Source organism: Equus caballus, chromosome 15 (genome assembly GCF_041296265.1).
Source record: "Equus caballus isolate H_3958 breed thoroughbred chromosome 15, TB-T2T, whole genome shotgun sequence".
Classification (NCBI taxonomy): Eukaryota; Metazoa; Chordata; class Mammalia; order Perissodactyla; family Equidae; genus Equus; species Equus caballus.
Window position 1 is genome coordinate 59,005,782 of NC_091698.1, and position 21,829 is coordinate 59,027,610.

The 21,829-nt window shown below is 36.1% G+C and overlaps 1 long non-coding RNA gene across 1 annotated transcript in view; it reads right to left on the bottom strand.

Annotated features, from left to right (window-relative positions):
- Positions 1–3,022: 3,022 nt before the first annotated feature.
- The window catches only part of LOC138917747 (uncharacterized), a 31,530-nt gene continuing 12,723 nt past the window's right edge, over positions 3,023–21,829 (bottom strand). The window contains exon 4 of the long non-coding RNA XR_011426192.1: positions 3,023–3,861. This is a non-coding gene — a long non-coding RNA (uncharacterized lncRNA). The remainder of the gene's footprint in view (positions 3,862–21,829) is intronic.

Here is a 21,829-nt window from a genome sequence, read left to right on the forward strand (position 1 = left end):
AACATGCACAAATACACACACACACACACACACACACACATCCCAGTTTATTAGACGAGTCTCTGATAGCAAATCCTGATATCTCAGTTCTAAAGTGATAGCTCACTTCTATTTCCTCTCTCAACAGTATTTTTTAAATAAAAGTTAAAATAAACTGAAATGAAAATCTGTTTTTAAGTGCGCCACATTAATGGGCCTTATCTGATCCATAATTATGCCCCAAACTCCAAGCATTTCGACTGCATGGCATTCTTATTTCTTAATCATTTAGGCCCAATGCGTGGAGCTCTTCACAAGGTTCCTATTATGCTCCATTTACCACACACCCACTTAGCTACACGGCATGTTGAAGCCCACCTGCGTTTGGTTGTAGCTTCCTCTACTCCTCTCCTCCCCTGTACTTTTGGTTGATTAGTAATTTCAGCTAGTTCACAGTCATTTCTTTCCTCTAGATCGTTTATAAAGATTAAAATTAGCAGAAGTCTAAGGACTAATTTCAGCAGGATACCAGATAAGTATGTTCTCAATAAGTGTTTGCCTATTAACAAGGAAATGAGATAAAGGGAAATATCTGCTTGAGTAAATGTTGGTGGGAAGTAGAGGATTATGTTCAAGGGTTTAAAAAGTGGTATATGTCCAGACTCCATAGCAACCAAGAAACTCTGCTGTTGGAAGTCTAGGTTAAAAGCAGGGCTATTTGGGGAAGATAAGTATTAGGCTAGAACATTCAGGCACCTACAACTAGCAGAGGCAGCATGACCACCCTGCGGTAGAGCATTTTATTAAAGATGTGGGGAGTCAGGCTACCACAGAGTAAAAGGTGTTAAGGGGGCTCTTAGGCAGATTTTAAGATGCTACTGAATATCTTGCAGAGCAGATGGAATGGACAACAAGGCACTGGATCAATTTTTCTTGCAGCTTGGCACAGAGATACTTAATGTCTTTAATACTTTAAGAAAGTGGGAAAAGGCTGTGCATTTGAAACACCCTCTCATATGGCTCTCAGCCTGAGTTATACAGGCATTCATGTGTCAGAGCACGGCATGACTTAGTAAACCATATTGCTATCCATAAAATATATTCAATCATCCAAGACAGAAGATAAAGCTCTTCCTTGTACATTTGACATCCGTTTCCAACCAGCCAAAAAGTCTTTGATTCTTTCCTCCAGTTCTTCTCAGCTCATCCTCTCCTCACCAACCCCACCACCACCTTTGTTAACAACCTACTCATGTTGCATATGATCTATTGAAAAAATTCAGAATTTTTCTTTTGCCCAATGTAACTTGTTTAATTCACAGTACTTCCAATGATGGCAAAGATGAAGATAATGCCACAATAATTAGTACTTCTACTGCTTACTACTATTTAGTGAACACCAACAATAGGTAAAGTGCTTTATGTACATTACTTCAATTTTCCTGGAAGATGGGATAGTATTCTTATCTTGTGTTACAGTTGGGGAAATAGAAAGTTGAGTGACTTTACCAAAGGTCATGTGTCTCGTACATGGGATCATATACTGTTTTAGTTTCCTATTGCTCATGTAACAAGTTACCACAAACTTAGTAACCTAAAGTAATATCACATGTATTATCTGATGGAGGTTAGAAGTCCAAAATGGGTCTCAGTGGGCCAGCTAAAATCAAGATACTGGCTGGGCTTTTCTGGAGCTTCTGAGATAGATTTCATTTTACTGCCTTTTCCAGCCTGTAGAGACTGCCCTCATCTCTTGGTTTGTGGGCCCCTTCCATCTTCAAAGCCAGCAATGGCCGGTCAAGTCTTTTTACATTGCATTCATTCTGATACTAACTCTTCTGCTTCCCTCTTCCACATTTAAAAGATCTTTGTAATTACATTGGGCCCATCTGGGTAATACAGAATAATCTTCTTATTTTAAGGTCAGCCAATTAGCAACCTTTATTACCTCTTGCCATGTAACCTAACATATTCACAGTTTCCAGGGATCAGAACATATACATCTTTGGGGGACCATTCTTCTGCCTACCGCAGATATAAACTGAAGTCTCTCAGATTCTGCACCACTAATCACTACCCAATTTTAGCAGTACCATTATAACATAGAAATATGATTGTGTTGTACCCCTGCTTCAAAAACATTGATGACACCATATTCCCTTTAAGATAAAGGATTAGCTCAGTATGCGAGTTCCTTCATAATGTGGACTCAACATGTTTTCCTAGACCAGGTTTTCCACACTCCCCATCATGTTATTAAATACAGCGCACTGACATACTCACTTTTCACTGAAAGGACTAGGGTTTTTTCTACCCCCATAAATGTACACAACCTAATCTGTGCACCTATCATATTCTCTGTCCTTTCTCTACCTAGAATCTCCTATTAAATTGTTAAGGATGGAACTCAAATACCAATCATTTTCTGAAGCCATCTTTGATGTGGAGAGAGAGTATATCTCCCCTCAGCGTGCTCCTTTAGAATTGTTTGTACTCCCTTTTTATATAGAGTAATTTTCACACTGCTAGATTTTTATTATATACATATGTCCCCCACTAGAGTTTGAGGGTATCAAGTTCAGGACCACATCTTTTTGCCTTTCTATTTTGGAAAGGAGTAGAGTTCTTAGAAAATGGTGGATAATAAATAAAAACTAAGTGAATAAACAAAACCAAGAAAGTAATATCAGATTATGCCTCTAAACTTTTTCTTTGTAAAGTTTTAAATTTTGTTTCTACTTGTAATTTTTGTAAACCCTTTCAAGGGAGAGGAAAACTAAATCAAATTTGAAAAAGCAATCTGTGAAAAAAAACAGTGATTTTTTTACCAAGTGACCATTTAGTACATTGAAGTGTGTAATAAAAAATATGTATTATATATATATGCTTTAAGAAAAACAGACTAATAATTGAGAAATAAATTAACATGGAAAATAAATTTCATGTTAGTTTTTTTACACAATAGCCTCAAGATACTGGTAAGAAGAGTCCAGCACACGATTTTTATATGAATATGGAATATTTATAGAAAAATATGCAATTCCAACAGATAAAATACTAGGAATTTTGTACAAGAAGTTTCTCTAAGAAGTCCATTCAAAGGTTTAATTCTTGTTTTTTGTATTTTTTTCCAGACACAGGTTTACAATGTCAGAAACAATTTTAACCCAGTTTAAATTTTGAAATTTTGTATAAAGGTATTACATGAATAAATGAAGAGCCCTCGAATGAGGGTACGCTGAGGCTATTTGTTCAGAGCTTGCTACAACAAGGAAGTCAGCCACCATCAATTGTGTCTGGCAGAGGAAAGGTAGGCATGGCAGTGGGAAATCTTTAGCGTGAAAAATAAAGGAGGATTCAGGTGTGCTGTAAAGATTGTTGGCATGGGGAAGCTGGAAGTATTCTATGTGGAAGCAAGGCATCTAGTATGATTGGTCAGAGCAGCATATTCAGCTTTTCTGCTTGGTCCAGAAGTAGAGACAGGGCCAAAGATTAGGGAAGCTGTCAGTTGTTGACCAACTCCTAACCAGTATGAGCCAATTGCTGCAGAGGAATGGTTTGACTTCCTGGACTAGTTGCTGCAGGAATTGTGGGTCAGGGTTCTGTTTTCATATATGATCTGGAAATTTTCCATTTGTATATTCAGTCTCTCAATCCCTCATTTGGTCATTCTCTGGCTTGTGAGAGATTGACCAGTTCAGGAAAGTCCAGTGACACAAACCTTCACAGCTCAGAGATGGTTCAGCCATATCCATAGTCAACTCTATTGCAAGATCTTCTTGACCCTTTATTGCATCATCATAGTGATCTTCTGAGGAGAAAGCAGCTGTGCAGAAATATTTAAGACTCTGGATAGAATTCACTAGAACAGCATCATGAACACTATGAAAAAAAAAAATAAACAAAATTAATAATCTTATAAGATGCCTCAGAATCAGGAGCCCCAAATGCCCAACCCAGGTGAAGAGAACAAATTCCATAGGCCATGCAGGTAAACCCTAGAGAACCAAGTAGCTTTTGCCTTGAGATGATGCATAGCCTGTCCTGTCTTGTCTGTTCCATTTATCCAAATACAATAAGAAATACTGCAATGGCACAGATGCTAGATGAATAGCCAAAAGAAAAAGAGAAAAATCTAGAGCAATCTGATTGTCCATCACTATTTGTGCCAATAAATTGAGACTGACCATTTTTCTAGGTAGGGCAGAGGTGGTATCATCAACAACTTCTCCCAGAGTTAGTAGTAAGTTTCTTACAATCTTTTCTGTTTGTACACATGCTACCAATGGAAACACTGTCCTGATTCTTTGCATAAACAGCAAGTCAGTAATTCCGAGAGGTAGATTGCCTGAATAACCAAGGGTGACCTCATTGTGGAACTTGCATCTAAGTTGGAATTTTCAGACAGTGATTTATAAAATCTTAGTGTATGGACAAGTCTTGGAATGTTACTCCTAATGGGCATGAGGTGTTATTATGAGGCAAACAGGACAGGTGCCATGGCCTCAAGGGAAATAGTATCTAGTAGGGGCACAAGGAGCTATAGGGAAAAAAGAGTGGTTCACAATGCAAGATTGAAACCAAGGCCTTACATTAGCTGGGTTACATACATGGACTTCTATTAGGCTTTTCTAGGTGGAAAGTATTTGCCCACTGTTCTATGAAAGTTGTTGATTTCAAATTTAAAATTGCCCATGGTCTGATCAATAGATTTTAATAATTGGGTTTTTTTGAGGGGGCAGAGAGAGACACTAACAAAGCAATAGGTTGATTAGTTTAAGATCATTTGTCCATGTAAGTGAAAGTGGAAATGCCGTTGGGTATAATTCGTTATGGTCTCATTTGATGAGTCCAGCATTCCCAGAGGTTTTTTAGTTTATCATTGAAGTCTTGTGATGGATGGCATATTCAGCTGTCAGTAAGACTGAGGGCAGTGGCATTCAAATGAGAATGTTCTAAATTAACAATTAAAGAGGGGAAAAAAGAGGTAAAAGAGTCATTATGGGTGAGTGATATCCAGGGGTTCATCAAAAAGTACAGGGGTATCAAAAATCACATGACCATGGACACCTCATCAGAAACCATGGAAGCAGAAAGCCATGGATTTTTGAAGCACTGGAAGACTTTTAAAGCATTAGAAAAAACGTCAATTCAAATTTCAGTATCCATTAAAATATCATCCAATTATTAGGCAAAATAGAAAAAATTTCAGATCAAGTTAATGTATGAGAATATACTATCAGCAGACCTACACGCCAAGAAACAGAGTTCTTTTTCCAGTTGAAAGAGAAATGATGCTACAGAGAAACACAGATTTTCAAGCATGAATGAAGAGCACCAGAAAATTAAATATCATGGTAAATATAAACTAATGTTTCTCTTAATTTGTTTAAAGTATATATGATTGCTTAAAGCATAAATTATGACACTGAAGGGGAGCAGGACTTGCCACCCCAAAATACGTTTCTTTGGCAAAAGGATTATTTTAGGCTGATTATTTTTAAGAAATAGCAGGCATAGGAAAAGCTCTGAAAATTGAGTAGAAGTTACCCTTTTGTAAGAGATATTTGTATTTATAAGAGAAATCGCCACTTGTAAGGATGTCTCTCTCTCTCTGTATCAGGAAGAGAAAGGTGACTAAAACTCTAAAAATTCTAGAAACCCTTATCAATGGAGAAGGCAATGACAAATCTGCATAACAACCTTATCCTTGTTTACTGTGCATTTCGTGATAGCCTCCTATCCCTGGTTCCCCCACCTCCAATATCTGCTTTTGTCTTTAGCTGGAGATGTTATTTAAGATGGTAGCTTGGACCATTTTGAGGAGTTACTCAGTTTTCCTGGGTATCTCCCATGTATACAGGAGATATACATGCTTTATTAAAATTGTTTGTTTTTCTCTTGTTAATCATTTTTTTATTACAAGGCAGTTCTCAGCCACGAACCTAGAAGGATAGAGGGAAAATTATTTTTCCTCCCTCACAACATGTTTTTGTGAGGTTCATTGTGTACACTGATGTTCTGTATATGAAACTTATAGCATAAAGGACTACAGAGAATGGTTAATGGACCTGTAAGTTTGTAGTGATTGAATATTAACTCTAATTAGACTGAAAAGTTAAGGATGTATTTTTAATTCCTAAAGCAATTGAAAAAATATTATGCAAAAAGATTTGGCTAAAAAGTTTACAGACTAATTAAAATGGAATTTAAAAACATGCAAATATCATAAGAAAAGGGGAAACAGAGGAACTGAAAAACAAGGAAAATAAAACAAATATAGTGAAGCACTGTGTAAGTGTGATGAGGGGCCCACTAGGATCAGTTCAACTGATCCTGTTGTGGGGAACTGGAATTGGCCACGCCAAGACATGTCTCTTTGGCATGAGGATTACTTGGGACTGGTTACTTTTAAAAACTGCAGACAGGAAAGAAACTCTGAAAAGTAGAATTTGCTTACTCTTTGTTAAGAGACATTTACATTTGTAAAGGAAATCATCTGTAAAGGTGTCTCCCTCTCTGTACCAGGAACAAAGGGGAATGAGCTTATCTCTAGAAACTCTTAATCAATGCAGAAAGCAAGGATTCAAATCTGCATGATAACCTTACTTTTGTTTACTGTGCTTTTTTGGTAACCTCCCATGAACGACTCCGCCCACCTGCAACATCCTTCTTTGTCTTTAGCTGAGGGTGGTATTTAAGGGGAGAGCTTCTGCCATTTTGGCAAGTTGCTCAGTTTGCCTGTGCCTCTCCCATGTATACATGTTATAAAACTTTGTTTAATTTTCTCCTGTTATTCTGTCTCAAGTAAATTTAATTTGTTGTCCTGCCAGAAGGACAGTGGGTAGAGGAAATGTTTTCCTCCCCTACACCGTCTTACTAACAGAGTAATTAAGAGTTGTTTTTCAGGAACTGTGAGTTGACCCCTTGTCCAGTTTAGACTGGTTGAGACCACCAACCCATCAACTGAGCCTGTGCAAATGCCCAATAAGTGACCCTTTTGAGTCAGGAGGCTGAAAACTCCACCCTCAGATCATGTTAACACCACCATTTTGTGGACATGTCCTATGAAGAGCCATGAAGCTTGACTACATTTGCACAGGTCATCAATTACCTCACTCTTCCTTACCACTAATCATCTATCTCCACACCTCAGATCATCCCGCCCTTTATCCCATAAGTTTTGTCCCAAGACCTGGATCAGGGAGACAGATTAGAGAGTTTTTGCCTCTTGTCTCTTTGCAGGTCAATCTGTGCAATAGCTCCTTTTCTTTTATCAAAAGCTGATGCTATAATAATTGGCTTTCTATGTGCATCAGTCAGAGAATCTCAATTTTGTGCAGTACCATAAGGACATTTCAGTCAATGACAGATTGCATATACGGTGGCTGTCCCATAAAATTAGTACCATATAGTCTAGATGTTAGAAGGCTATACCATCTAGGTTTGTGTAAGTATACTCTATGATGTTCACACAATGATGAAATCACCTAATGATGCATATCTCAGACATATCTCCATCATTAAATGATACACAACCATAGTAAAGTAGTAGATTTAAATCCAACCACATAGAGGCCGGCCCGGTGGTTAAGTTCTCACATTCCACTTCGGCAGCCCGGGGTTCGCCAGTTGGCATCCTGGGTGCGGACATGGTACCGCTTGGCTAGCCATGCTGTGGTAGGCATCCCGCATATAAAGTAGAGGAAGACGGGCAAGGATGTTAGCTCAGGGCCAGTCTTCCTCAGCAAAAAGAGGAGGATTGGCAGCAGATGTTAGCTCAGGGCTAATCTTCCCCAACAACAAAAAAATCCAACCACATAAATAATTGATATTGATGCTAATGGACTAAACATCTCAGTTAAGAGGCAGAGATTATCAAAGTTGATAGAAAAGCAAGAAACAACTATTTTCTGCCTATAAGAGATAAATAGAAAATAAAAAGAATGAAATAAATTGAAAGTAAATGAATGGAAAAAATATAGCATCCAAACCTGAGAAACCTAAGCCTAAGAAAGTCAGGATGGCTATAGCAATAACTAATAAAACCAGCTTCTGGACAAAAATCGCTATTGAATAAAGAGGGAAATTTTATAATGATAACAAAGGCATTTCATCAGGAAAACCGTGTAATAATATTTGTATATATGCTTGATTACAGAACTCAAAATACCTAAAGCAGAAATTGGTGGACTAAAGGGAGAAATAGACAACTCTTCCATCATAGTTGGTATTTCAACACGCCTCTCTCAAGAATTGATGGAGATGGAGGGCAAACAATACAAGTCTTACCTTGGTAAGATTTTGAGAGAAAACTTCAGATTCAGGTAATGGAACTAAACATAGACATTAATCAAAAAGGACACACGTAAAACAGGAACTGAGATATGTGGCCAACAGAAAGGCAGAATTGGTGGGTAGGAGAGTGACAGAGAGGAAAAATAAACTAAGAAAACAGAATGCCCCTAACAAAACAAGAGAGCAAGTGGTGAATTTGTACATTCCATACCAAAATGCAGTTGCTTGCTGGGTTTTTTAGGAATCTAAGCACGGAATTAATAGTTAAACTAAATTCATTTAAAGAGGTTAGAAGGGAAACAATACTTTTGTTCCCAAGTGAAGACAATGTTTCTATGTGAGGCATCTGAATGAGGTAATTACTTTATAAGTCTGGAAACTCTGAAGAAGTCCTCAGCAGCAACTTACACCCACTTTGGGGGTGTGTGGGAGGGTAGAATTGGTTTCCTAGGAGATGCAACCCAATGCCATGGTATCTTCAGCCTAGGATGTTGAGTTCTGGTACCCTTTAGACCTTTTCTTGTCCTGCTCTTGAGGCTGAGTTAGCATGTGAGACTCCAGGTCTAAGCCCCCCACACCCACCATCTTATTTTCACAGTATGCTTTGGAGGAACTCTTAGAAATGCACATAGGCAAGCTAATCAGTAGCAGTCAGAAACCAGTAGAGGGAATGACTTGTCAGCAGAAGATTTAAATCCTCTGCCCAAACTGTTCCTTCTCTCCCTGATGAGAAAATAACTGATGTTTTCTTAGATTCCTCAGGAATGTCACATTCAGCAGATTTGAAACTTTCGTCTGTAGAGAGGTGCCCAAGCGTCTGCAGTCATCCAGCACCTGATACTTCTGAGCCCCCTCCCCAAACCCTGTTTGCCTTATAGAACTTGTTTCCAAATCAGTTCCCCTTTAAGGCGGTTCTTTAGGGTGATACTCCACCATCTTCTGATCAGCTAGCTCTTTGCTTAAACAGAGTTTTCTGTCTTCACAGCCTCGCCTCTTGAGGGATTGGCTTTTGTCTCTCAGAACGCAGATCAAGCCCTTGTCCAGTATCATCTTGTGAGCTCAATGCCACACTGGCAGCTTTCCTAGATGTGTAGCTTTCTTAGAAAAACTCTTTCATTTACAAGAAATCTGTTATTTCTGTGTCCAGAGAATTTATTTCAGGATTATCAGCAGTGCCAGTTTCACAAGTGGACCTGGGAATTTGGAATGCTTTTCCCATATATCTATCTCCATTTTCTGAATCTTTTTTCCATTTGCTTCTTTGTATCAATTTTTATTTTTTCCTTAAAGAAGGGAATGGAGAGTACATAACAATCAATGATAGAAAACAAAAAGAAACATCAAAAATCTCTTAGCTAATCAATCCTCATTAAAATTTTGTTTATGGAATTAAAAAAAATTAACTATAAGGTATCCTTTAGCAAGTAACGGCACCTCAGTACTGGGCGGACTGTAAAGGCTTGGCTGGGTGCTGAAAGGATGCTTGGAGAATGCATTTGCTAAGAGATGAGGGGAGAGACATGTGCTGTGTGAACACGGAATCTCCAGGCACTGAGATTTGTAATAAGCATCTACACCACCAAATTCTGAGTGTTAGTCCCATTTTTTTTTCCTTCCACTTACTTATTTGTCCTAGATGTGGAGTTTGACTAGAAACCAAGAACTTCTCAGTAGAGTAAATGAGATTTTATGGAACTTATGTTCTGGATTTCATTATCTTCAGTTCCGGTTGTGAGCTGATTTTCTTTTGACTGACTTTGGTAGAGAGAAATCAAGGTGTAACACATAACGCGTGACACTGGTGTTACCAAGGTGTAACACTGCTTATAGATCTTTAAGAGGATTTCAAAGGTGTCAATTGCCCCATGGCTTGAGGTATGTCTGAAAAGGAGGGGGAGGGAAAGAGGCCTAATGTGATATGATTTTGAGCACCTAGCTGCTCGTGTCATCACCTATACTCCTATGATGCTTTTCAAACAAGAAAACATATTAATTTCATAATGAAGAGGGGCTTTGTTTTCTCCTGGCTCAATATTTAGGAACATAGGAGGAATTGTCACTCTGGCCAAATGCCATTCAGGAAGAATTCCTAAAACTGATTTCTTCCAGAAATTCTACTTCCGTCGGGGTAGCTGCTCTCCCTGAGATTAGAAATTGTTTTCGTGTTTTCTGTCATTGCTGCTGTACTCCTGTCTCTGCCATCGTTCCCTATAGCTGAATCTAGCCAGTTTACGTCTGTTTGGAACTTCACAAAATGGATAGAAGAGGGTTTCCACAGACAGCGTAGATACTGGGATCCTTTTCCTGTCATCCATTATTTGACCTTTAAAGTATAATGCAAAACACAGTATTCCAGGTTGCTCCCTCCTTCCAGTGAATGAAAAATCTAATTTGTGGCTCCGGGGACTTATTTCATAGATGTCATGGTTTTTTTACTGTCATCATTGTCATTATTATTAAAATATGAAAGCACATTTGGAGCTTCCTGAGGAAAAGAAAAACAAAGGAAAAACAGGGGCCGGCTCCATGGCCGAGTGGTTAAGTTCACGCGCTCCGCTGCCGCGGCCCAGGGTTCGGACCCTGGGCGCGGACAAGGCACCGCTTGACAGGCTACGTTGAGGCGGAGTCCCACATGCCACAACTGGAAGGACCTGCGACTAAGATATACAGCTATGTACAGGGGGGTTTGGGAAGATAAAGCAGAAAAAAAAAAAAAAAGGAGATTGGCAACAGTTGTTAGCTCAGGTGCCAATCTTTTTTTTAAAAAAAAAAGAAAAACAAAAGAGAGATATTATTGAACAAATAATATTCAATTATCAAATATTATCGAAGAGCAGGATTTAAAAATATCACTCAAAATCTGCAATTCAAATAATATATTTATGGAATAAATCCATTCTTGGCTATTGAACATCTTTCTTAATAAATTGAAAATAATATGCAGTCTGAAGACCATTGCAAAAGATGCCTTTATTATATACTAGATTTAGAGTTTTAGCACTGACTTTATATGCTAAATGACAACTTACTTCTGATAAACTATATATTTTATTCCTGAGAGGGTTAAATGCAAGTCTGGACAGACAATTCATAGATATGTGGAAAACATGCATAGTTACATGATGTGAAAGGTATACAATATATGAAAACATAATTTGAAAGCACAATAGGATATGATACATATTTCTCTTCTGGTTATTAAAGGCAACCACATTTAATTTAATATTCTATTCATTTTAACCTAAGGAAAATGCTAAGTTATACATTAGTAATAAATTAGAATTTCTTAAAAGCAGTTGTCCAATACTTTTGTGGTTTTTCAAAGTCTAGTAAGCACATAAAATTACAATATTACTTCAAATTGAATATATGTACACACATGTATAAATATAATGTATGATGTGTACATGTATATATTTAGTTAACTGATAATCTCAATATTTGATAGGTATATAGTGAAAGTAAAAACTTTTTTATAGTTCTGTTGGGAGGATAATTAGGAACAAACTTTTTGATAACAATTTATTAATATGTATTTAAAACATAAATGAATTGGTTTATGTGCTCAGCAATTGCACTTCCATGATTTATAATATACCATGTACACAAGGTTTAATAGATAAGTTCAGTTATTAAGAATGGATATTCAAAGTAAAAAAAAAAAAAACAAGCTAAATAGAAAGATTTAGAGAGACTATAATTCTCTTCCTCTTCTCTGATTCTTCCTCTCTCACACTCCTGACAGAACTGCTGTCTATATTTTCTTAAGTTATCACCTAGAACTGTTTATGCACACACACACACAAGGGCATGCACATGTGTACAAACTTTTAAATATGAACAGGATCATGCTATATATACTATTATATTAGGACATATTTATCCAACAATCTTTAGAAATGATTGTGTGGTATTCCACATATGAAAATACCAATAATTTGCATAACTAATTCCAAATAACTTATGTAACTAATTCACTATTGTTAAAAAACAAGACAACAGGCCTAAAGTGGAGTCACTTCTGCTAAGCCCCACATCAACAAACTGAGACGATTACAGTTTTGGCTTTCCTGGAAGTGGAATCTTAAACCATTCAATCAGGAATTGTCCGATTGATTGGCCCTAGTTAGGCAATCTGCCTGTTAAGCCCCTGTCATCCCCTAGAGGGAAGTAAGCTTGCAATAACCAACCAGCTTGTATGCTAATGTAACTTCCTTGTTCCCACTCCCTTCTGGCTATAAAAGTCTTTTATCTTGCCCAGCTCCTCAGAGCTCCTTTCTGTCTGCTAGATTGGATGCTGCCTGATTCAAATCAATTTTTGTTCAAATAAATTCTTAAAATTTTTAATATGCCCCAGTTTATCTTTTAACATTATTGATTGACATTTAGGTCATTATAGTTTTTTTGCAATAATAAACAATTCTGCAATACATATTTGAATGTATACAACAGCCCCTCTTTATCAGTAGGGGATATGTTCCGAGACCCCCAGTGGATGCCTGAAACTGTGGATATACAACATTTTTTCCCAATGGGCTACCAGGCAGGGAACATATTCAGCATGGATACGTTGGACAAAGGGATGATTCACATCCTAGTGGGATGGAGTGGGACAGTGCAAGATTTCATGACACTATTCAGTATGACACACAGTTTAAAAGTTACCACTTATGGGGCCCGCCTGGTGGCGCAGCAGTTAAGGGTGCATGTTCCATTTCGGTGGCCCAGGGTTCTCTGGTTCGCATCCTGGGTGCAGACATGGCACCGCTTGGCATGCCATGCTGTGGTAGGCGTCCCACATATAAAGTAGAGGAAGATGGGCATGGATGTTAGCTCAAGGCCAGTCTTCCTCATCTAAAAGAGGAGGACTGGCAGCAGTTAGCTCAGGGCTAATCTTCCTCAAAAAAAAAAAACTTACAACTTGTTTATTTCTGAAATGTTCCATTTAATATTTTCATACCACAGTTGACCAAGGGTAAGTGAGAATGAAGAAAGTGGAAACGTGGATAAGGGAGGACTATGTGTATCCTGTGTCTGCTGGATATCCCGGTAAGCTTTACAGGCATGAAGTTCCAGTGCCTTCCCAGAAATAGAATTGCCGAGACAGCGTATATTCTTTTGAGAAGTAAATAGTTATTACTAAAATTTCTTCAGAAACTTGCACCACTTTTCAGTATTATCAGCAGTATATGGAAATAACTATTTTCCAAGCACTTGACAGTTTTTACTATTGCCAAACTGCAATTTTTCCAATCTAACAAAAAAACAAGAATAGTCATTTAAATATGTAGCTTAAAATTTTGATTGAGGTTGATGAATATTCTTTCCATTTTAATTTAGTTTTCTATAGCTTTTATATTTGTGTTTTCTTTCTCTTTTCCTTTTAAGTTTATTTATTTATTTTGTTTTTTGAGGAAGATAAGCCGTGAGCTAACATCTGCTCCAATCCTCCTCCTTTCTCTGAGGAAGACTGGCCCTGAGCTAACATTCATGCCCATCTTCCTCTACTTTATATGTGGGACGCCTACCACAGCATGGCTTGCCAAGCGGTGCCATGTGTGCACCCAGGATCCGAACCAGTGAACCCTGGGTCGCCGAAGCAGAATGTGTGAACTTAACTGCTGTGCCACCAGGCCAGTCCCTCCTTTTAAGTTTTTTAAAAAGTCTTTTTTGTATTATGTGTGGGTGAGGACTTTTGAAAACTGAGAAATTTAGCTCTTGGTCTTTCATATATATTATAAATAATTTTTCTTAGTTTGTCATGTGTATTCTGATCTTCACATGGTATTTTTTAATCATATAAATTATAGATTAATGTATCAATCTCTTCATTTATGACTTGTGTTGTGTAATTTTAAGAAAGGTAGTTCCAATTTTAAAATTATTATAAAATTGACCCATATTTTTATTCAGTTGCCAGGTATTTACCATGGGCCCGTTTTGTGCAAGTCACCATTCTGGATGCTGGATATGTGGTTATGAGGAGGGGGCAGTTAAGGTCTGTCCTCAAAGAGCTTAAAATCTAATGCAAGAAGGTAAGAAAGCAAATAGATCACATAATATAGTGATAGTGAATGTTGCTTCAAAGGAGATAAAACAAGGAAATGGTCCAGAGCAATTGGGATGTGTCTATATTTCATCTAAAGTTTTCAGGGTAGTATTTGAGTAGAGACCTGAGTGTTGAGAAAGACCCAGGGACGTTAAAATACAACTTTCGCAAATGCACATTTTCAACAGAAGCTAAAGATGGGTTGGCCTGTGTGGGAGATGAAAACATTCCCAGTATGCTTCAAGTATCACGAATTATGAAAAAGTGATAGAAGACGAAGTCAGAGAAGTTTGACAGAGAATGGATCACATGGGCCTTATTGACTGGCAATGAGATGAGATGTTATTGTGAATACATTTGGAAATCATCAGTGGGCTTAAAGCAGAAAAGTGATAGTATCTAATGTAAGTTTTAAAAATGCCTTCAATAGATGCTGCAATATAGGGAGTAGACTATAGAGAAGGAAGAGTAGAAATAAATAGAGATAGAGATGTACATGTGGGAATAGGTGTAGGTGTAGATATAGTTATAAAAACATGCTACCATATTTGGAAATATATATCTATTTTTATTTTACTAGGAATTTTAAAAATCAGGAATAAATTTGATTTTATTATTCCTTTTTGGTATCTATATGATTATTTAATACTTTTCTATTTTTTATCTAATATTATTTTGAATTGATAGACTAGCTTACTTAATATTGAAGCATCTGTGTATTCCTGAAATTGTCATTTTCTAGAATTTAATTAATCAATTAATTAAAATTTTGTGATTGAGCAGTGGCTTGTGTTTACTTTTTTCTTTTCTGTTCTAGGAATTTGTCCCAGAAGTTTCAACAGTCCATGTGCTTTTTTATCCCCTTAATTTTACTAGTTACAGTTTTAAATTGTAATACTGTGACAGTTTTAGACAATATTTTTGAATGCCTTTTTCCTGAACACCAGGCTTGAAATCTAAACGTTTTCTTTTTTGCGTCTGATTTGTAAGAGGAATTGTTACATTTACTCCCACTTTTTCTGCCATAAACTTCTAATTCCAATATTTATTTGTGAGCACTGGTGGCTTGTTCTAATTAATTGTAGATGTATTATTTTTTCCTATAGCATAACTGTTAGTTCTGCATTCCAAATAAGTACATTTGCTCTTCATAAGTAATTTGTAATTTTTTCCTTAAATTTCAAAATATTATCCATAAAGGTAAAATCCCCAAGAAACATCAATTCACTAAATCCTCAAGGGTCCCACTGTATTAAAGTTTCTGTAATTCAGAAAGCTATGAAAACATACTCTACACATGTGTATTTGACAGAGTTATAAAATTATGCTTTTCGTTATAGAATATATTTTCTGAGTTGACGTATGTGGATCTAGTATTGTTTTTTAAACTATGTTATATTCAATGTGCAAAATATGTTATATTTTATTTTTTAGTTTATTTAATCTGGTTGCTAGATAGATATCTATGTTGTACCTTATTTTTTAAAGTTCATATTGCACCTTCCAAAATATCTCTGTCAATTTATATCTCACTAAGTATGAGGTTATCTAACTTTAACAATTGATTTTCAAGCATTAAGAAAAAGTGTTCCATGGGCCGGCCGCGTGGCCCAGTGGTTAAGTTCGCGCACACCGGCTGCGGTGGCCCAGGGTTTCACTGGTTCGGATCCTGGGCGCAGACATGGTACCACTCATCAGGCCATGCTGAGGCAGTGTCCCACGTGCCACAAATCGAAGGACCCACAACTACAATATACAGCTATGTACTAGGAGGACTTCGGGAGAAAAAGCAGGAAGAAAAAAAAAGAAGAAGATTGGCAACAGTTGTTAGCTCAGGTGCCAATCTTTAAAAGAAAAAAATCTAAAAAAATTTTTTTTAAAAGAAAAAGCCTTCCAGTTTTATGAGTGAAAATAACGTAGCATATCTGTATTTTCATTGTGCATTTTTCTGATTTCTAATTATATCATATATATTTTAATAAGTGTACTTTCAATTTACTTTCTTTCTTCAGTGAATTTCCTGTTCACAAACTTTTCCCATTTTCCTCCTGGATTGTTTGACTTTCTCTGATTTTTGTTGGTTTATTTTTTTGTGGGTTTTTTTGGTGAGAAAGATTGGCCCTGAGCTAACATCTGTGCCAAACTTCCTCTGTTTCGTATGTGGGATGACTCCACAGCATGGCCTGATGAATGATGTATAAGTCTACTCCTGGAATCCAAATCCATGAACCATGGGCTGCCAAAGGGGAGTGCATGAATCCAACCTCTACGTCACCAGGCCCCCCCAACTTTCTCTGATTTTTGTATGTGTTCTTTATATGTTTTGAATTTTAATCCTTAAGTATTATATATGTAAAATTATTATTTCTTTTCCACCTGTTGCTTGCCATTTACCAGCTTGTATGATGTTTTAAACTTGCACAATACTGTTTAATATTAATGCAGTAATTTAAATCATAGTTTACTTACAGGTTTTGTCACTTGAGTTTTAAGTAAATTTTCCTCCATACTTGAAGATCTAAAACATATTTTTCCTATATTGCTTCTGATCATTTTAAAAGTTTAAAATTATTAGGATCTTGAATATAAGTATAATGCATATCACTATTTCCAGATGGAGATCCAATTTTCTTTACATATTAAATAAATAATTATATTACCACTGACTGAAATGACACTTTTGAATACCAACTCTCAAGTCAGCCTGATATTAATATTAATAAACACGGAATGTTTGCTAGAATTTGCATGTGTTTTTCACTATATATTTTCAAACATTCTCTTTTTTTGTTTTGGATATACAGCTTCGAATAGAATACAGATGATTTTAAAATATCCATTTTTAGACTCTATTAACGTATGTGTTTAACTAATTAACATTTATTTTGATTGTCAATATACTTGGACAATTTTCTGCCGTCTTACTCGTTTTTTTAACTTACTTTTAAACATTTTCCTTTGGTGGCTTGCTGAATGGACTCAGTCTGTGTTCGTTTTCTTACTCTTTTGATGGAATGAAAGCTGTACTGTCTACTCCTTTCTGGTCCACAAAATATTTCCTCCTTTGTTTTCAAGCTGGTTTATATATGTATTTTTCTACTTTTATATTATTCTTATGTTTGATTTGGCAAGTACTCAACTACAATTTTGAACTTGATGTACATAATATGCATTTGAATTCTCACAATTTTAATTTTACATTTTAATAATTAAAATTCTTATCACTTATTTTACTCAGTGACTTTTTGTATCTTGAATTTTCATTTTGATTTCTTCTCTTGGAAAGCTGTCTTTTTTCAACACAAATTTCTTCTAGGTGGACTCCTATATGATAAATTCCCCAACTCTTCGTATGTCTAAGAATGTCTGCATATTATTTTTCTACAATTTGTTTACATTTTACTTATATAACCATTCCTTTATCTTGTAAACATGAATAATGCTAAGGAGTTGAAGATGCTTTTTTCCATTTGTAAACAATTGAAATTTTCAGTCTTGATTACTGCATGAAACTGCCTTTATCTTTGTGGTTGAGTTACATGCCTAGGAATAGCAAACAAATGCTCCATTTTAATCTAAAACTTCATTGTTTTTAATCCTTTAAGGAAATTGTTCTTCTATTATTATTTTGATACTTTTCTGACTTGTGTGTGTTTTTTCTGTTGCTATTCTTTCTATTTTCTGTGCGATTAGCAATATATTGTCTATATTTTTTTCTCTAATTTATATTGTCTGTGTTATTTCTTTGCACTTTTTGAGATTTCCTCAGTCTACACCATCACTAACTTGGTGTTCAGTTGTATCTATTCTGTTCAGTATTTTTTCCAATTTATACATTAGTTATGAATTGTTTTAGTTGTTTTATTAAAATCCTAATTTGTTTCCTAAAATCGGAATTGCTCTTTTTGTCTTATTCTGTTGTCTTGATGCAGTATGTTTCTTGAAAAGTATGAAAGAATTTGTTCTAGAAAAAGTTCTTGTTTACAGTGGTACGCCTTCTTCTAGAATGTCTTTTACATTTTTCCGTCTTCTCTTCTCACTTCCTTTTCTTCTTTCTCCCTTCCTTTCCTCTCCACTTTCCTTCATTTTTTTCTTACGTTCATTTTTTCACAGTATTTTTGCATATTGTCTTTTCTTTTCCTTACAAGCTACTCATTTTTTTAAAAGACAGCTTTCTTTGCACCATGTTTTGGCTCAAATAAAGGGTTAGCAGCTTCCCTTTTACTTTATTTGAGCCTTTTTCAGGACTTCTCACATTTATAGCTTGAAAACTAGATATTAATTGCTTGTATACTACATTTTTTTAAATTACCGAACAATAGAGGTAAATTTTGCTTCCACTGAGGCCATGGGAAATCACAGTAGGTAGATTTGGTTTCCCTGCTTTTGTTTTTATAATTCTATTAAACATGCCTCCCCAGGGTTTGCTCCTCTTGGAAAATGCCCTGTTCCGTTAGAGTTGCGCTTGTTTTCCAGATGCTCCCCTATTATCTCATTTCTGAGAGAAGTCAGTTTTTATTTCTGAAACAACTAATCTATCTTAGGTGCTTTCCAGCAGCTGCTTTCAGAGACTTCTTCCAAACAAAGTCGAAAGTATGGATATTGTCCACGGAATTTGTTGTGGAAAGAAAAATTTTACATGGTTCTTTCAACTACCCAATTTTCACTAGACACAGAGATTTCTAGAAATTTGATGGTGCACCTTCCCCCTCTTGTTGTTTAATATCCCCTCCCACATACTCTGATTCTAGAGTCATGGAGTAGGAGCAGCAAGTCAACTTCTGAATTCTTCTATTATAATTTATGTGTGACTTTTTAATAATAAGAGATGTCCCTTAATAATTTGACTAATCTATTAAAATAATTAGATTAAGTGGAAGAGAAGTTTTGTTATCCTGTTACTGTAAGACCACCTTAAGTTACAGACCATTTATAATAGCAAAAAATGAAAATTTGAAATAAATATATGAATTGCTTGTATAAATTATGCCATTTTCCCCACTGATAGTGTTTTGGTAACTCTTAAATGGGGACTGGAAGGCCTTGGAAGAATGGACCTGCCATTTACTGAAGGGCAAATGACTGTGGAAGGAGCATATTTTAAAAGGTAAAACAGCAACTTAGTCTTAAATATGGTTAAGTTTGAACACCTATAAGCTGTATAAGTAGGTGAAATAAACAGCAGGTTATATTGGTTTGGCATTTAGGGGAGAGGTTTGAGCTTGATCTTAATTTTGGGAGTCATCAGCATATAAATGCTTTTTAAAATCTGTGAAATTTATTGTATCCTAGATCCTAAAAAAGAGAACATGGAATGAGAAAAGAAAATGACTAAGGACCTCAGGGAATAAGGAGAAACCAATAAGCGAGGCAGAGAAGGAGTGGCCATTGAATGTCCTGGAATTTTTTGGGAAAAAAGCAATCCAGGTATTTCACAATTTCATGGTCCACTTGAATACTTTGATCTTAGCACTTAGAAATTATGGTAAAACAACTGATTATTTGTTTGTTTACCCCATTAGAGTGAATACTCTTCAATTAAAGGGGCTGGATCTTTTCCATCTCTGAAACTCCAGCAGGTAAGACAATATCTGGCGCAGGGTAGATAGAATAGTTGTTTATTTGAAGTATCCTAAGAAATAGTTTCCAAGATCTATCTAGGGTTACTACACTAATATAACACTACAAATAGTGACAATAGGTATTATTTATAGAGAACTGTGTGAACAAAGTTCCCTATCCATGAGCTATTTTAATCCTCATAACCATCATGCAGTGTTGTTTGCATTTCGTCAAGCACCAGAAATAGAAAGGATTTAAGAGCACACAGTACAGGTTGAGCAAAAATGTATTTGTGCACCTGACTCCAAAATTCATGCTCCAAGTCTAAATCGTTTTCTAAACCTAACTGCCTTACAGGTTCTTAATTGATGGAGCGTAAGAAAAATCTACTCTAGCGTACCCTGACGTAAGGTAAACTGTTTCAGCTACATTCCAAGGTACTTGAAAAATTGGATCTTAGAAATTGATATGTTCTATTTAAAGCAGTTTTTATTTTGAAGTTTTACTGGTCCCAACAGTGGGAGGGTAAAAGGCTATTCGTTACTCTGCTGCCATGTTACACCTGGGGTCAATAAGTGAAAAAATTTCCTTTTGAAGCATTGAAGCCTTCTGGATTTGTAGGGGAATCAGAAAGGAAGGGAAGAAAGTAGGATCAGCAGCTCCCAGAACCTCCTTGGGACTGAGAGCTGTTCCCAAATGCTTTGCTAAAAAAAGTGTCGTCGTTTTTAATCTTCTGGCTTTGTTTTTCCCTTCTCTTCTTCACTTGCAATGCCTGAAGGAGTTGCCCGGTTCGGTTGTGCATATCATGTTCATCTTCATTCTCTAGAGTTTGCATCAGCTTCTTGAAGGCTACTCATGTTCTATTGACAAAAATAGCCCATGATATCAAATGTGTGCCACTTTATAAGCACAGGGCTTCGGGACCCCAGTGCCTCAACAAAGAGGGGTGCTCAATAGAAGCAAAACATTCAGAGAAAAAGGCAGATAGGTGAGAGAAGTTAGAGCTCCACAAACCAGTTGGAGAAACACCATTTTAATTGCCAGAATCAAGATTGAAAAGAGTACGCTGACCTCATCATTATGTAATTCGTTGTTTCTTTTGATTTTGAAAGAATGGTTGAAATTGGCTTTATAAATAAAACCAATTCATGGAAAGAAATAACTTTCGTCTTCCTATAGAATATCCCACTGGGGTCTGTGTGGTAAGTGGCAGGGTTTATGAATAGTTAGCAATTATCATATTTAAAAGGTTATCTCTCCCTTTTCCCTGAAAGGAAAGGTCAGACCATATAATGTTTACATTTTCGTGTCTGTAAAATTTTAATCATAATAGTATCTATTACAGAGGGTTGTTGTGAGGTTAAGCAATTTAGTAAATCTAATTGCTAGTATTATTATCTGATAGAAATATGTAATTCATGAAATAACATTCGAAAATCAATAATTAAATACTTAAAATAATGACAATTATTAGAGTACAAGGGTCTGTAAATAAAATAATTCAGAAAAACACATTGCACATTTTATGAAAAAAAATCTGATTAAACATCAATCATTTTAAGCAAGTGTTCTAAATTTCTCTATATACAACCCTGATATCTTGATTTGGGATAAAATTTCATATACACCTAAAATGCATTTTGTATGTCACCCTGTTAAAAGATAAACTGAGGCATATTAAAAATTTTAAGAGTTTATTTGAGCAAAAGTCAATTTGAATCAATTGGCAGCACCAAACCAGAAGTAGTTAGGAACATTCTGAGGACAGGAGCCGGGGGAAAGACCGACAATGTATAGAGAAAGTGCAGAAGAAAAATAGGAAAATTATTTGATTGACCTTAGTTTAAAGCCTAGTTGGCTACTTGTGATTGATTGTCCTTAGCATTTTGGTTTTGTAACTTTGAAGCATTTCCAGTCTTAGATTTTGGTTTGCTTATGTAG